The sequence below is a fragment of the Manis javanica genome, chromosome 3 (assembly GCF_040802235.1).
Source record: "Manis javanica isolate MJ-LG chromosome 3, MJ_LKY, whole genome shotgun sequence".
NCBI classification, from domain to species: Eukaryota; Metazoa; Chordata; class Mammalia; order Pholidota; family Manidae; genus Manis; species Manis javanica.
The window spans coordinates 114,377,651-114,394,464 of NC_133158.1; the positions used below are offsets into that span (position 1 = coordinate 114,377,651).

Consider the following 16,814-nt stretch of genomic DNA (forward strand, 5'->3'; position numbering starts at 1 on the left):
GTTCACCATATTTTTATTTCTTTTAAAATGAGACTTGTCTGAAATAGTATTCATCACGATTCTCTGGTTAAAGATGCAGACCTGTAGGAGTGCTGTGAAAAGAAAGAATATCTAGTGAGAAATCATAAGTTCAGGCATCTTAACTTTCAATAAAAATAAATTTTTGAGACAAACTCTAGTCAACCATATTAGAGGAAAGAGTGAATTATCTTTCCATTATCTCTATTGAATGTGTTATAATAAAACTATTGCCATATTAAGAAGCAATTAAAGAGTAGTTAGTAAAAATCTAGGTTAAAAAATATATAAATACATATGTAAATATAAGTATATAAATAATTGTATACATTAAAAAGCAGTTAATTACTAAAAATATGAAGCTGTCTTTAGGATTTTGAATGTTTATGGTATTAACCAGCTTCCTAAACAAATATCAATGTTTGTACCTAATTTTTTACTTGTAATCTTTTGTATGCTTTTTTCTCATAAAAGGCTCTAAAAATTCTATTTGCTTTAGCCCCCATGTGACTTGGATCTGTCTGGGAGTGGGTGTCCTACAGCAAAGCTTGACCCTTCCTCAAAGATTGTTTAATTCAGAGGGACCTTGGAAACTAACTACATCCAAGCTTCTTGTTTCCCCCTCCCTACTGTGTTTAAGGAAATTAAGGCTTTGATATGAAACTCTCTCTCTGGGTTCATATAGCCCATGTATGGCAGAAATTGGACAAAAGCATGCATTATGAAGAAAGGGCGCTGGGACCTCCTGATCATAGAGATCGGCTGTCAACAAAAGGATCGACGAGAAGCTGAGCCATCCAGATTCCAATCTTGACTGCCACTGGCTCAGATGACCTGGGATAATGAACTTCCCTCTCTGGCCTTGGCCTCCCCATTTGTGCAGGCCCAGAGGAGTTAGCTTCCTATATGGGATGGTTAGGGGAGGCCTGGGTCAAGGGCATGGGCGAAGTGCCCACGATCACCTCCACCATGAGGCACCAAGCCAGAGACACCTGGAAAGAGACATAGGGTGGTGGTGCGGTCTGGGAAGAATGAGCTGGACTTTATCAAGATGGTGGGCAGAGGGAGCATCAGCTTTGTGGAGGAAACAGTGTCAACAAAGATACGCGTGAGAAAAACAAAGGCGGTGTTCATGGAGTCAGTGCGTGAGGTGCTTGGGAGCTAGGGCTTCGGGCCGTGCCCGTAGAGGAGTTACTCACCTTGCCGACCTTCAGAGTCCTGAAATGGGGGTGGAATCGTCGTCTTCCTCAGAGAGGCACTGCAGTGAGATGGTGCTTGTGGGTGCTTTGGAGGCACACAGTAGATGGCAGCTCTCATTAACATGAATGCAATTTTATTAAATGCTAGAGAGCTGGATGAGGCCGAGGCATAAGAATGTGATGGGCAGAAACCTAGAAAATCAGTCTGGGAAGGTGGCTGAGGCCTGGCAGTGAAAAGCCTTGAATGCCAGGCTGTGGAGACCCAGCAGAAGCCCCACCACCCCCTTTTGAGGGAGGGCTGCCCAGAACGAGCTGGTCGTAAGACTCACCAAAGACGAGAGAGGTTCCCACGCTCCTCCCTGGGATGGGGTCCAGGCAAGAGGTTTAGCAGGAGTCCCCGGTGATTCTTATGCTGCTCAAGAAACTTTTCTTAACTTAGGGTTGGAATGGGGATGTTGTCAACTGCCAAGGACTTGACTGACTGACCTGTTAAAAGCGACAGTATGCTTTCCTGCTCTCGGTTCTCATGCAAAGTCAGCAAGATGGGGCTGACAGTCATGGCGGGAGGAAGAGTAGGGCCTGGGGTTGAGGGAGAGTTCTGGGTGTTTGAGAAGCAGCTGTTCCCAGGTGAGGCTATGCATGGCGGGGGCCAGAGCCTGCATCCTCATCCTGGTTCCTGGGAAGGTACTGTGTGCATTTGGGTGGTGCTTGCCTCCTCTCAGGGAGGCAGCTCCTTCTCTGTTTAAAAATGAGTCTAAAGGGGCTGAGCTGGGCAAACTCTAAAGTCCCTCCAGATCCAAGTTTATCTGTTTATCAAACAGCCTAATCTTTACAAAAGCTCTTGCAAGGGCTACAGCCTGGAGACAGTCTTTGCAAACTTTGCCGGCAGACTCAAGGCTTTTGGGGTTACACAAAGGGCACTGAATACTCCTGCCATCAAGATAAGAGAAGGAGCAGTCCAGTCCGAAGGGCCGGTCTCCCTGGCTGCCACGTGCAGCTCTGCACGCATCTGAGCACTCAGGGATTTGTCTGATTTAACCCTTAATGCACTGCAACATTTGGTGGGGCAGACAAGGAAGCAGTTCCATCAGTCCTTTGACTTCCTGGCTCTAGGATAGTATTCAGCCCTTTCTCTGCCTGAAACGAACTGGGTTTTAGTGCCATCCGGTTGGATGCCTGCTGATCCTGTGGTGTGAAATGAAAAGGAAATAATAAATAAGTGCCTTTGATTTTGGATAAACCACTTACGCATTCCAGGCCTCACTTTCTTCATCTCATAGATTTTCATTTCCCTGGAGGACACTTCTTTCTTAATAGTGGTCAAAAGGTGTTTTTAGATTGGATAATTCAGCATTTTGGTGGCATAAACTAAGTCCCTTTCTTTCCTCCACCCTATTGTGGGACATTTTAGGGTTATTTCTTAAAATTACAGTTTTATCTGAAGTGAAAAGCTGCTTTGGTGCCCACCTTATCTCTGCTAAATACATCTTGCCATTTTGAGGCAAGTACTGGTAACAGTGACCTCGCTGAGGTCCCCCCACCCGCTGCCCCCACCGTGGTTCACAAGTAGCTCTGCGCACACAGAGCTCCCAGACTTGTCTGAGCTCATCCTGATCAGGCTCATCAAGTTTAAGTGCTTGTATTCATTGTAATTTCCATCTAAAGATTCACAAGAATTTCTTGATATAGTTTCTAATGGTAGAGGGGGAGTTGTTCACTGTGTAATCACTTGCTAATTTATTTTCTCATTTCCTGACCCAAGGGTGTGAAGATACACATTTGTGAGGGGAAAAATTGCAAAATCATGCACCCCTAAGAGTGTCAGGGGGAGGAGGAAGTATGTGGAAAGTAGCTTGTGATGTCATGATTGATAAACCAAGGAAAGTCAAGGCATAACATTTTCATGAAAAAGCCTGAAGGAAGTAAGCATGTGGGAGTTAGTTGTAGGACTCAGATTGCTGCTGTCCGGCTGGTCCCTTCACCCCTGTAGAGTCAGCTCAGGCACCCGATTCCTTACACTGTCCTGTCTTCTCCAAGGCCTCCTTGTGGAAGGAAGGCCTTGAACTACTAGCAGAGCAGCAGGATTTACCTTCTTTCTCCACAGCTTTCTGCCTTCGGGGTTTCTGAGCCTGGGGTCTGGTCTGGGCTTTGGGATCCTGAGCAGGGCCTCCAGGGCGGGAGGGAGAGCCTGCTTCTGGAGCCATGTCCTGAACACACTTCCATTTCCTCCACTTATGACATGCTGTGGGGCGGCTGAGGAGCATCTTGAAGTAATCTCATCCAAGACTCAATGTGCAGTTTCTGTTTGACTGCAGCAACGTTTTCATGGCAAATATTTATTGAGGGCTCCTAGAAGCCCTGTGCTCAAGTATGCTTCACAGCATGAAAAGAAGAAGGAAATGTGGTTCGATCCCAGGGTCCTGAGGGTTGCTGGGGTAGCCCATGGATTCACCTCGCTCCGTGAGAGCCTAGGGCCAACCACCATGCTTCCTTATCTACTGGGACACTCGAGGCCTGCTTGCCAGTGGCCCAGGACACCCATGACAAGACAGTGGGGAGGGAGAAAGGGTGGCAGAGACCATCCTGAGGATATTGTAAAGCAGGTGGCCTCTCCTGCCTTGCCCAGGGCCCAGCTCCTCCAAGGCACAGAAATCACAGGTGGTGTCTGTCTGATGAGCCCCGGCCTTCACTCCCAGCCAGTGCACCCTTGACCTTCAAGTAGCAGCTGGTGAGCACCAGTTCTGCCCTTCTTGCTAGCCTCATTTCTCCTAAACCAAGACCAAAGTCTGGGCCTTTTTACCTATTTCTTCCATTTAGCACATACCCTGCTGATCTGGTTTCTGACCAATATCTCCCATCTTCCCCTAACCCCCTTTTCCCCCCCACCCACCACAGAACTAGCTCATAGGCCCCGAGCCCTACCGCTCAGATACCCTGCCACCCTCTCTAAACAGCTTCCAGCAGCTCAGCAAACTGTCTTCACCAGAAACCCACCTGTGTACTGAGCAGGCTGGCTGGTGCTTCCACTGTGGCCAGCTCCTGCCTGGGGGTGTTCTGGCCATTGCCCCAGGGTTTCAGGATGCCCTCATGGCATCATTTGGTCACGGAAATGTCCTCCTAACTGGCTTGGCGCACTGTCCTCCATCCTATCAGCAGCAGAAAAGATTGTTTAGCCTGGAAAAGGATATCCTTTTGTGGATAGATGAGAGTGACCAGATAGTGGAAGTGATTGAGTTACTGGGGTTAACATAATTCCCTAGAACTCCAGGGAGCAGGGGAGCTAGCACTGAGGTGAGAGGTGGAAGCGCCAGGAGGCTGAGTCTGCCTCCACAGTAGGAAACCATCCTCTTAGAGCTCTCAAAACATGTGGGCACGGGGCTGCCTTGTACTTCGGAAAGAAGTGGACGTACCTATTGGGCTCAGGAGACAACCACCTGACTCAGTTACCTATTGTTGTATAATAACTCACCCCAAACTTAGTGGCTTAAAGCAATGGTTCATTATTTCTCATGAGTCTATTGGTTGGCTGAGCTCAGCCAGGCCATTTTTCTACAGCTCTTGCCGAGTCACTCACGGGACTGCAGTCATTCGACAGCTTGACTGGAACTGGAGGACATAAAATGGCTCGCTCATGTATCTGGGGTCTCAGTGTTGGCAATCAGCTGGGCCTCCTCTCTGTATGGTCCCTCACCTGTCAGTCATCTAGCCCACATTTTCTTACATGGTGTTAGGAGTGTTGCGAGAGAATAGAAGAAGCTGCCAGCACGGGTGATAGTGCACACACGACATTGCTTATGCCACCTTCTATTGGCCAAAGCAAGACAAGCTCACGTTCAAGGGATGGGGAAATTGACTTGCTGTTTGACAGGGGGCACCATAAAATATGTGTGATCAGATTTAATCTACTTCCTTCCTGAATTGCCTCTGATTCTGGGTCTTCTGTGTGATCCCTTTTAAGATTCCATTAGCCCTGGGTAAGGGCCATGTGGTACATTCTATACCCGTGAAGGAGGGCTTTATGTGGACACTGGCTCCCTACCAAATATCTATTCTCCCTCTTTTATTTGGGCTACCTATTCCTTCTCCACACCATTTCATGCTTTAGGGGAAACTGGCCTCATGCTCATGTGTGCACATGAGTGTGTTCTTTGTTAGTCGGTCTGATAAGTCTAATGCATCACAGACTGGCCCAGAAATCCAGGCCTAGACAAATAAACTCACGGCATTATCCTGCCCACAGAGATGGAGGGGAAGAGGCATATAGTCTAGTGCAGGCCAGTGAGACATGAGGAGAAGTTTTCTAGAAACTTCTGAGAAAGAAATATCCTCATTCTTAAGAAAGGACTATTAGGAAGAAGAGTTTCCCTTCTGTATGGAGAAGTGAGGCCTGGAACTGCTGCCATCTTGTTACCAAACTACAGGAGGGGACCACAGAGAAGAGGAGCAGATCCCTGACCTCTTCCTCTGGGCTTGTTTCAGGTCCATGAGCCAATAACTCCTCTTTATTGGCTAAGCCAGTTTGAATGGATTTTCTGTTATTTGCAGTGGGAAGTACCATAAGAAACTCAGGGCTTGAAGTTCTTAGGTGACAAATCCATTCACCCTATTAGTAGGTTACTAATCAGGTATTGTCTTTGAAAGAGAATAGTAATGAATGCATTTTTGTTTTACTTTCCTAGAAAGTGATGAAATATATGATTCATGATGTCAGCATGGAACTAGATTACCCCTGGACATCATCTGTTCACCCACTTCACTCAACAGATAAGGAAACTGAGACCCAGACACTTCAGCGGTGTTAGGTAAATGGAAGTTTTCACCCAGAATTTCCAGAATTTCCTACCTGGCCTTAGGCCATTTATGTACCAGTGCATGTTTACCATGGCAGAACCTCCGGTCTATCCAGGGCAAGGGGTGGAGAGAAAACGGCTATCGTCTCCTCCCCTCTGCTCCTAATACCTGAATTGTTTGGTGCCCAGCAGTCACCAAGGACCTGCCCATGGAGTTCCTCCTGGAAGGGGAGGGCGGTAGAGGAGAGCATGTGCCTTGGCCAGAGGGTACAGGCAGTGCAGGGCCTGGCTAGGGAGCCCATGAGCTGTGAGAAACCCCTTTTACCCAACCTGCCCCCTCCTTGTCCTCCTTCAGTTTCATCGGATTCATAGGGAACTTGCCTGGGTCCAGGGAACCCCCTTACTCCCAGAGCCACAAGCAGAAACTCCCAGAGTAGCTTGCTTCCCCAACACAGCAGCACTGCCCTTCACACACCTTGAAACATGGCAGCACCACGATAGTCAAAACTCTAAATGTGAATTTCCAAACAATCACTTTGGAAATCTTTCTGGCAGCTCCTTAGAAAAATTAAATACGCATCTACCCTACAGCCCATTACTTCCACTCCTAAGTCTTTCCTCTAGGGAAATGAAATAATATGTCCGCACAATGACTTGTACAGGATGGCCCATAGGTAGACATTTTTGTTCATAAATACTAAATGCTGGATACATCCCACATGTCCAACAACAAATTATGGTATTTCTAGCATATCCATACATTGGAATACCACTCAGAAAGAAAAGAAAGGAATGAGATACTGATACACACAACAATAGGCATGAATTTCAAAAACATAATGAAGGAAGTCAGATACAAAATGGAATGTGGTGTGATTCCATTTATATAAAGTTCTAGAATAGCAACACTAATATGCAGAGACAAAAATCAAGTCCATGGTTGCTTCTTACTGTGTGTATATGGAGGGACATTGACTAGGAAGGGGCAGGAAGGAAATTTCCAGGGTGATATGGGGCATATGTGTGTGTTCATTTGTCAAACCTGATCAAGCACTTAAGATCTGAGTATTTCACTGCATATAAGTCATACCTTAAAAAAAATTTTTTTTAAATGACTTTCTAGCCATTGATAGAAATGTACAATATCAATACTCTGGATGGGAAGAGAGTGTGTGAGGTGAGGACTCTGCTAGAGTGAGTTTGCAGTGGTATGTTCTGGAATCCAGAGCTTGGAAGCACTGCTGTTTGTTCCCATTTGTGCAAATGGCTGCATCAGCCAGCTTCCTGTGTCCTCTGCCAGTGCCTAGCTGTCAGGCTGGGTCCAGCCACAGCTGCTGTAATAGCAGGTTGGGAGAGTCGTTTCCTCTCAGCCCTGCAGCCACATCACAGGGACTAGCCACACCCTCTGGCCTGCTTCCCCCACCACTGGCTGCCTCATGGAGTTCACCAGGGGACCTTCCCTCCTCACCCTGAGATACCCTTCCAGAGCCTTCCTGGGCCCAGGCTGCACTTGACATCACTAGAGTTTCACGGGTGGTAAACCCTGCTTCTGACGTTCCAGGACTGCTCTGCTGGGCCATTGCAGCAATCTGTTCTTTAACATTTTTTTTTTAACTGCCATTTGTGTTTTCTTCATATTTCCTGCCAAATTATTCAGTCAGGTTCTCTCCAGATGCCAACATCTGGTATTAAACTGCAAGCCTATATAATCTTCCAAAAATGTTATCTAAGAGCCAGGGCACTTCTTTTACTCACATTGTTCATCTGTTCAAATTGTATTATGTTCTTTCATTGATTTTCCTACTGAAATATACCTTTCAACAAGTCGAGGCTATCCTCTTTAAGACAGCCTTAATGCTGGCATCAGGCCATAAAGGACTTAGAGAATATGTGATCTGTTATTTTGTTGTTCTTTTACTTTTCTATTTAAAAAAAATTAATAAATCACAAGTAAACCCTTCACTGAATAAACATTGAATGAATTCAGCTTTTCCCTTATTATGATACTTATATTTTCAATGTAAAATGAAATCTCTAAGACGCTAGACATATGGCACCCAGCTGAAGTCTGGTTGTCTGAATCTGGGGCTAGAGGTGCTTTTAGAATGTTTCAGCTGCATGCAGAGTGTGTCTGCCAGCTGGGAATATGTGCCAGGGTGGGGAGGACCTGCAGTCCTCGACTGGCTTCCTTTTGCTTCTCCTGTAACTGTACAAACTTCCATTCCTCTTGTGCAGAATTGGGAAATGGAGATACCCAGGCCCACACCTGGCCTGGCTGTTGGTGGGGAAGGTGGAAGAAGTGCCTCAGGCAGTGGCTCCTGGTCATCTCCTACTCCTACTTCAGTCAGAGCCAGTTCACTTTGATCTATTTTATATGTGGGCTTCCGTGCAAACGCAGGGAGAACAACAGTGGCCGCCTCTGTGGGCTATGTCTGGTATAGATGACCCCTCAGGGGCCCTTCCAGGTGACACATGAGGATTTGCTGTTCCTTCTTGAGCCTCGGAGGTTAACTTGCCTCAGATGGGGCTCCTGTCCCCAACACCCAGGAGACCAGACAAGCGTGGGGTAATGGGGTGCTCTGGACTAATTTGGCAGGGGCACTTTCTGCTAAGTGCTCCTTCCTTCCTTGCCTCGCTCCTTCCCTCCTTCCTTCCCATCTTCCTTTCTGAGCACTTCCTGGTGTATAGCCTGCGTGCTACAGACCTTTCAGTGGCAATAAATTTCTTTCACACTTCGAGCTGTTTAAGAGTGAATTTGGAAGGCAAGTGTGCCTAGCCTCCTGTCTAGACACAATTTCAATGTTCAGATGGAGTTGGGCCTGCCTGGGAGTCTCACATAAGCCCACCTGGGCCCATCTGTGGCTTCGTAAATCTACAGAGAGCCAGATTCAACTGCCCACGGGAGGGTTTGCAAGACTCCATGGCTGCCAGCTGTTCACAACGGCCTTCTGCCAGGCACGTGAAGTGCTGAATCAGCAGAAGTGGGTGCCTTTCAGAGACTGGGAGAAATGTGAATTTAAAAACACAGCACCACACCACCACAAAACAAATGTCGAACCAAAGGTTGATTCCACAGATAGACAGTTCTCTGTGGCGCTTGACTGAGCTTCTGGTTCCCATTTCATATGCCATTCTGCCAGATGTTCACCCCTATTAATATATATTCTGCTATAGCTGAGATGAAACACAAAACTAGAAAGCTGCGAGCATTGCTGGCAGCATGATGTGGCAATGCACAGGAACAGAGAAACCTCTAAGTGTCCTACATGGGGCTGCACGTTCCCAGAAAGAGCTGCATGACAGGGGCCCCGTGTGAGCTGTTTGCCTCATGAGATCTTGATCTGAGATGTTTTAACATACATGTGAGAAGGGAGAGGGTCACCTGATTTTCTATCCTTTACATGTATAGGCATAATTTAAGATACGGATGTGAAGATCATTCTCTGAGTTTCCTCCATCTGGGAATTCCAGACTCTGTCTCACAGGGTCTTTGTACAAAGCGCTCTCAGAGATCACTCAATCATTCATCATGTGAATCAGCATCAAGAACCTCCCATCCGTTAGGCATTGACTGTATCCTATTTTGGTTCGTGATACCGTCTCCTGTGTGCCCTTAGGGCAAGGACCAAGACTTATTCATCTTGGTATATTCTGTAAGTTATTAAATATAGTTCATGTGATGAGTCATAGACAGAGCTTTCTAGTTTTAGTCTCCTTCCTCCCTGTCGCAGGGATACAAGCCCTTGTCTAGTCCTATGTGAACATTGGAAGGTAAAGATGTTGGCCTGGATGCTGTCCACTGCGTAGGCAGAAAGAACAAAGGCCGCTTGCTCTAGAGGTGTTCTCCATCATGTTGAAAACTGTGTCCAATCGCATTGTAGGAAGCAGCAGGTAGCTGTGAAAGGCAGCTCCGGCCCCCATTGTGACCGCCTTGGCTGCAGGTGAAAGGTCACTTTGCAGGCAAGACTCTGACCCTTAACTTTTTTGTTCAGAGTGTCACAAGGTAAATTAATCAGATTTATGGCATTAAACTCTGCCAATATCTTTATCCTCTCAGTTCTTTTTCTCCAGCAAAACTCTCTCTCCTAGGAAAAAGAAAAAATCTCCTTTCTAGTGAAGGGGGAAAAGTGTTTTTTGTTTCTCTTGCAGTTACAGTTTTTAGTAAAAAGTGAAAATGGTTGTACACCTTATAGATAAAGCCTGGGGGCCAGGCAGCCCTTCCTTCTTGGAAGCACTGAACGAAGGTTCTTGTAAGTTAAAGTGAGCTTTCCTGGCACTTAATCAAATGCCCCTTAGCATGGGAACAATGAGGAGGGCAGGTTTTGCTGGTAGTGATAGGCATCCTGACTTCTGGGCAGAGCCCTGTGCTTTGACCAGAGCAATCCAGGAAAGCCTGTTAGGGAGACATTACCAGCCTGGACATGGGCTCATGTCTCATCTGGACCTGTCTCAGGGCACTCTTGGCCCCATAGCAGTATTTCAGAGGGCCAGGTAGGTTGGAAGTGAACAAGCAGAGCACCCGGGAGTCCTGGAGCCAGAGGCGCGAAGCTGTCTCCCAGCAGGAGTGGGAGGAAGGCCGCTGAGGCTGCAGGCCTTTTCAGGCAGCCTCGCAGGAGAGCACCAATTTCCTGCTGCTAGAAATTTGTCTGCAAATTTTTCTCATTCAGAAGTGACGGGATCCAGGAGACACTGGGTAGATATGATAACTTGATTAAGGCTTGCCCAGGCGACAGGGATGCCTGGGAATTGCCTGGAAGAGCATGCGCTGACTCTAACCTTTCACCAGAAGGAAACTGACAGGTTGCAACTGGTAAATTTCCTCACTCTAAGCTTGAAGGGGCCAATGTTTTAGACTCAGAGCCCTCTTAACACTGCAGTTGTTTTTATGGCTCCTTTGTACAAAAAGTCAAATAACAGAGGATTGTTTCCCCACGCCAAATTGTAGCATAAAATAAAGATTGGATCACATTGACTTAGCAAGAATTTACTGAGTACCTACTATGTGCTAGCCCTGTTGTAGGAATTGGAGATACAGCCCTGGATGCTTCAAGCAAAGTCCCTGCTTTCATGGAGCTTACAGACTAATTAAGGGAGACTGACAAATAAATAACTATATAAATAATTTTATGTAGTTACTTATATAATTAAACAAAATTATATTTACATATTTTTTATACATTTGTGTCTTTATAATTTATATATAATTATATAAAATATATTTTTGAAGTACAGTTGATTTATTAGTTTCAGGTGTACAACACAGTAATTCAATATTTATTATATATTACAAAATTAGTGTAAATTGCCATCTGTCAGCATATAAAGTTATTATAATATTATTGACTATATTCCCCATGCGGTACCTTTCATCCCTGTACATTTTATTTTATTTATTTTATTTTTATTTTTAATTTTGGTATCATTAATCTACAATTACAGAAAGAACATTATGTTTACTAGGTTCCCCCCTTCACCAAGTCCCCCCCACGTACCCGTTCACAGTCACTGTCCATCTGCGTAGTAAGATGCTGTAAAATCATTACTTGTCTTCTCTGTGTTGCGCAGCCCTCCCCGTGCCCCCCATGCACTATACATGCTGATTCTAATGCCCTCTTTCTTTTTCCCCGCCCTTATCCCTCCCTTCCTGCCCATCGTCCCCAGTCCCTTTCCCTTTGGTAACTATTAGTCCATTCTTGGGTTCTGTGATTCTGCTGCTGTTTTGTTCCTTCAGTTTTCCTTTGTTCTTATACTCCACAGATGAGTGAAATCATTTGGTACTTGTCCTTCTCCGCTTGGCTTATTTCACTGAGCATAATACCCTCTAGCTCTATCCATGCTGTTGCGAATGGTAGGATCTGTTTTTTTCTTATGGCTGTGTAATATTCCATTGTGTATATGTACCACATCTTCTTTATCCATTCATCTACTGATGGACATTTAGGTTGCTTCCATATCTTGGCTATTGTAAACAGTGCAGCAATAAACATAGGGGTGCATCTGTCTTTTTCAAACTGGAGTGCTGCATTCTTAGGGTAAATTCCTAGAAGTGAAATTCCTGGGTCAATGTGACGTTTTATTTTATAACTAAGTTTGTACCTCTTTATTTCGTTTACCTATTTCACTATCTCTCCTTTTCTCCCCTCTTGGATAACCACCAGTTGGTTCTCTGTATTCATGAAGTTTTTATTTCTGGATTTGTGTATTTTTTTCATTAGTTTGTCTTGTATTTTGTTTTAAATTATTTATATAGTTATTCTATAAAATTATTTTTAATTTGTTGACAAGGAAATAATTATACGTATAAATTCCCCCTATGTCAGGGGGTTAAAATGCTATAACGAACACTCAGACAGGGTCAGAGGATAAAGCAGGATGATGGGGTAGGGGTGATACTTTGGATAGATAAGTGGATAGGAACATCCTCTCTGATAAGGACCTGAGGCTAGAGACTTGAATGGAGAGCATAAGCCATGCTGATAAAGGGCAGAGCAGTCCTAAAAGAGGGATTAGCAAGTGTAAGGCCTGGAGGTGAGAATGTGCTTGATATGTTTGAGGAATATTTTTTACAGTTCTGTTTCATTTATGAATGTAAAACAACCCATTTAACACTACAAAAATAGTGGTAAGACTGCTGTGACAGTGCTATTATGAGGATTAAGTAAAACCTAGCACAGTGTCTTTGCATAGTAAGAACTGAATAAATGTTAACCAGTTTTATAATTATAATTATTGTTTACTAAGTGTTTGCCAGTCACAATATTCCTATAAGGTAGGTGGGCTATGCCTAGTAGCACCACTTTGTAAATGAATCTGAAGTCCACAGAAGGGAAGTGATTTGCCTGAAGTCACATAGCAGGTGAGTGACAGATGGAAGCAATCTGAGTCCCTAAGCAGCCTGAGTCACCCAGAAGAGTTGCTGATCTGCACTGGACTTTTCCTGGGCAGGAAATAAACTTTTTTTGTAGTAAGCAACTGTGATTTGAGGGTTATTTATTGTAGCAGCCAGCACTACTTGACCTGACTAATACAATGGGCTATGAGAGGGGCAGAGAGACCAGGACAACGCCCTTCAAACAGCAGAGCTCATGGGTTTTGGAGGAGAAACTGTATTCCCCACCGAGGAGGTAGTAGGAGAAGAGACTATGAAGTCTCACCTTTTGGGGCTCATTTAGGCTTGGTGCTTCACAGGTTTTGTTATTTCATCACTGAATATTGCTCTTCTCAAGCTGCATCATTTATAACAGAGGACCTTAGCATGCTACTGAGTCTTATGGTTTGGAAAACAGAAGGACAAAACCAGAGGTGGATGGGACAGGGAGTAACTGGGACTACAAGGGAAGATGAGGTTAAGGGTAAATAAATATAACATCAGCATGTACAGTATCCTTGATCTCCCATCCCAACATCAGAATTTTCACTGGTTTCCATGGTCTTTCCAGAATCCCAGCCCCTGCACCCCAGTTACACTGGATCCTGAACGTGACAGTATTTTCCAGCACCACTTTGCTATTAGTCCTTCAGCTTGGGGCATGCTCTGTCTGCTTCTCTAGCAAAACTTCATGCAAACTTCAGAGCACTGTTTGCATACCACCTCCTCCAGCAAGCCACCTCCATTCCCTAGTCATAATCCAGTGTTTCTTGCCCTGCACTTCCACAAAATATCCCTGTTGACTGTAGGCCACATTTTGCCCTCTGTTCCACTTGCATATGTATATATCTCACTCCTGCATGAGACTGCATGCTTCCCAAGGCCAGGCCTCTGACCTCGCTGCTCTCAAAACCAGCCAGGGGCAGGATTCCATTGGAAAGACAGGGAATAAAATGCTATCTTCCAATTTTAAATAAAGATAGTTTTAAATGGTGGGGCAAGCAGTCTAAGAAAATCCTCTTTGGAACAGGTTGATATATTACCTCCTACAAATATTTGCATCTTCAAATACACACATTTTGCACCGGGCCCCTCATTTCCATGGGCAGAAGGCGTGTGATGGTGTACTTTGCCATTGCCTTTATGTTGATGCTCACTCCTCTTCTCCCCTCACCCGCATCAATTATTGAATGCCTTCCAAAAAAAAAAACCTTCCCCAGCAGATGTGTGTGAGCTGTTTGATCTTGAGACTGAATAGGAACGAAAGTATCCAAGACTCAGATTATGGTATAGAAGAGGAAAAAAATCTTAACAGGAGCTCTGTGAAGGAGAAAGTTTAGCTTTGATCTTACTATTGAATTTTGCTGGTGGGGTATGGGTATACCTATTTCCACTTATCTTTTTAGCTCCAAAATTCTGTGTGGCTGTGTCCATCTCTGTAACACTACAAAAGGGAGGTCTGTCTGGTTCTGTGCAGTGTGGTTTAAGTCATTTAAGGTAAGAATTTAATTTCTCGGGGAAATAAGGAGAGGACTGTAGCTTAATTTATGGATATCTTTTCCTCTAAAGGATTCTAAAATAATTGGGGCCACTTTATCTCAAACCAAATGGAAAACAGTCCTATTAAAAATCAGAGAGGCCGTGCTTCCAGAAGAGGAGGTCTGACTTGATCGTTTAATTCCTAATTTGCACATCTTCCTCACTAAAGAAAACCCAGACCTTAGAAAGTTGTCTGACCTTTGCAATCTAGAAGGGAGTTGAAGTACATTTGTTTATAGCTAAATTGTATTTCAAAGTTTCCCATGAACAGGAATTCTTCTTTTAAAAATATGGTAATTTTAATTAAGATAACTTGAGAAATTTTAAAAACCACATCATCCCCCTGATATGTTGATAATATAGCACAATGATACTGGAGTGATACATAGAAGGTTTTTAGTTTTTCACACAACTTGTGGAATTCTGAATTTTTAACAAATTTCAGTGGACATGGAGTCTGTCCACGGTCTTACTACTGACTTTTCTTGATTTGAAGACTGCTGAAATGCTTATAATAACCTTCCTTTCTTTGCATGCCTTCTTCAGTTAATTAATTCAGTCAATATTCATTGAAACGACTATGTGCTGGACACTCTGCTTACACACTTCTAATCTGCAGCAGGCATTAAAAAACATGTTTATTTGTCCCCCAAAGCATAAGCCAGGAAGAGTTCCTAAATTAGGTATACAGAATCTTCCTATACAGCTATTCTCATAATTTGTTTTATTTAGCATTTTCCCAGGTATTTATCAAGCACTAACCAAAAATACAGCACAATGCTAAGCACTGGTATGAGCAGGGAGATGAATCATGTACTGACCGCTTTCTAAGGGGATCGGGAAAGGGGGGGACACTCAGAAGCTTCCCTAGGGAGTGAGCATGTCTGGGTGGGCAGAGTGCAGGAAATGCTCAGGGAAAGGGGATCCCCTGGGCATTGGGCTGAAGGGTGAACTTGTCAACTTCCAAATACCAAATCAGAATATCAGCATTCTGATGTGGAAGGAGGTGCTATTAAAACGCTGTCCAAGGGTAGTGGTATTATTAGGGAACCCTTCCGGAGTACCAAGAGAGGAGACCACACTCTGGAGAGCAGCCTCTGCCTAGTACTTAGGCTGCAGGCCTCTGGGTGGTGGGTTACAACATTCTTGAAGATTTCAAAGAGACTATTTCAACTCCCTGCCTCATAATTTGTTCTATTCAGCATTTTCCTGGATATTTATCAAGCACTAGACAAAAATACAGCACAATGCTAATTGTTATTGATATCTCCCCACCCAACACCAAAAGGACTTCTCAAAGTCTTGTGTCAGTTGTTGCTCCATTGCCCCCACCCAATCCCCGGTCACGCCACACACGCTGGATGGCTTCACGACCTCAGTATGGCTTGCCATTGACTTTGTGACGGGGGTATGGTGGCCTCAGGAATAAATGGTCGGCGAACTACAGGCCTTGGTCTCATGATTTAAATCAGTCTGGTGCCATCATCGGTTGACCGGCTCTCACAGACCCCTTCCTCACTTCACTTCATTGGGGCCAATGTGTAACAAACACTAAACCACAGTGCCTGCCTTATTTGGTGTTGAAACGGTTCAAGATTTTCCTTAGAGAAGTTTTAGATTTTCATGTTTAATGCTACAGTTGGCCAAATGTATTTTAGTTACATAACTTCTGGTGCATTCTCTTTAGACTTAGCCAGATAAAAATAAATTAGAATATAAAACGTATTTTGTATCTTTAACCATACACATATCTATGGATGCTTAGGCATTAAACAACTATATTTAAAATGCCTACTATGTAAAAAGCAAACAAATACCACAGAAAAATGCAGTATTTTCCTCCAATATTTATTTGTACAAAAATATATATACTTTGGTGAGCAAAAAAAGCCTTATTTCTAATGCCACCTTGATGAAAGTTTTACAATTCAAATTGCTAGTGAATTAAATAATAATGACTGTGCTAATGTAATATGTATTATAGACTTTGTAGTTAAACACACCTGGTTGAAACTTTGGCTTTGCTACATATTATTTGCATGACCACGAGCAAGTGAAACAGAGATCTCGGGGTTGTTTGGTGAATTAAATGAGATAACATTAAGTATTTAGCATTAAGCCTGTCATGTAGTAGGTACTCATTAAATGCTATGACTTTTTCCACTTTTTACATATTTTTCTAGTACCTTTAATTTGAATTTAATAGCTGTGATCAGCTTTTTCTATCTTATATAGAAATTGGTATTTTCAACATTTCTCTTAAAAAATATCAAGGTCTGTAAGCCCTTACCCACTGGCAGTGTTGGGGACAGTCTCTGGAACATCTGGCAATGTTGCCTCTTGTGGATCCTGGTTGTCACATTGCACCCTCCCACAGCCCAAATGTAGCTGACAGGTCCT

At 44.1% G+C, this 16,814-nt stretch overlaps 1 long non-coding RNA gene across 1 annotated transcript in view; it reads right to left on the bottom strand.

The window, feature by feature from the left end:
* Positions 1-1,111: 1,111 nt before the first annotated feature.
* The window catches only part of LOC108405442 (uncharacterized), a 66,513-nt gene continuing 50,810 nt past the window's right edge, over positions 1,112-16,814 (bottom strand). Inside the window, exons 2-4 of the long non-coding RNA XR_005062911.2 lie at positions 4,212-4,363; positions 1,547-1,703; positions 1,112-1,276 (exon numbers count right to left, since the gene is read on the bottom strand). This is a non-coding gene — a long non-coding RNA (uncharacterized lncRNA). The remainder of the gene's footprint in view (positions 1,277-1,546; positions 1,704-4,211; positions 4,364-16,814) is intronic.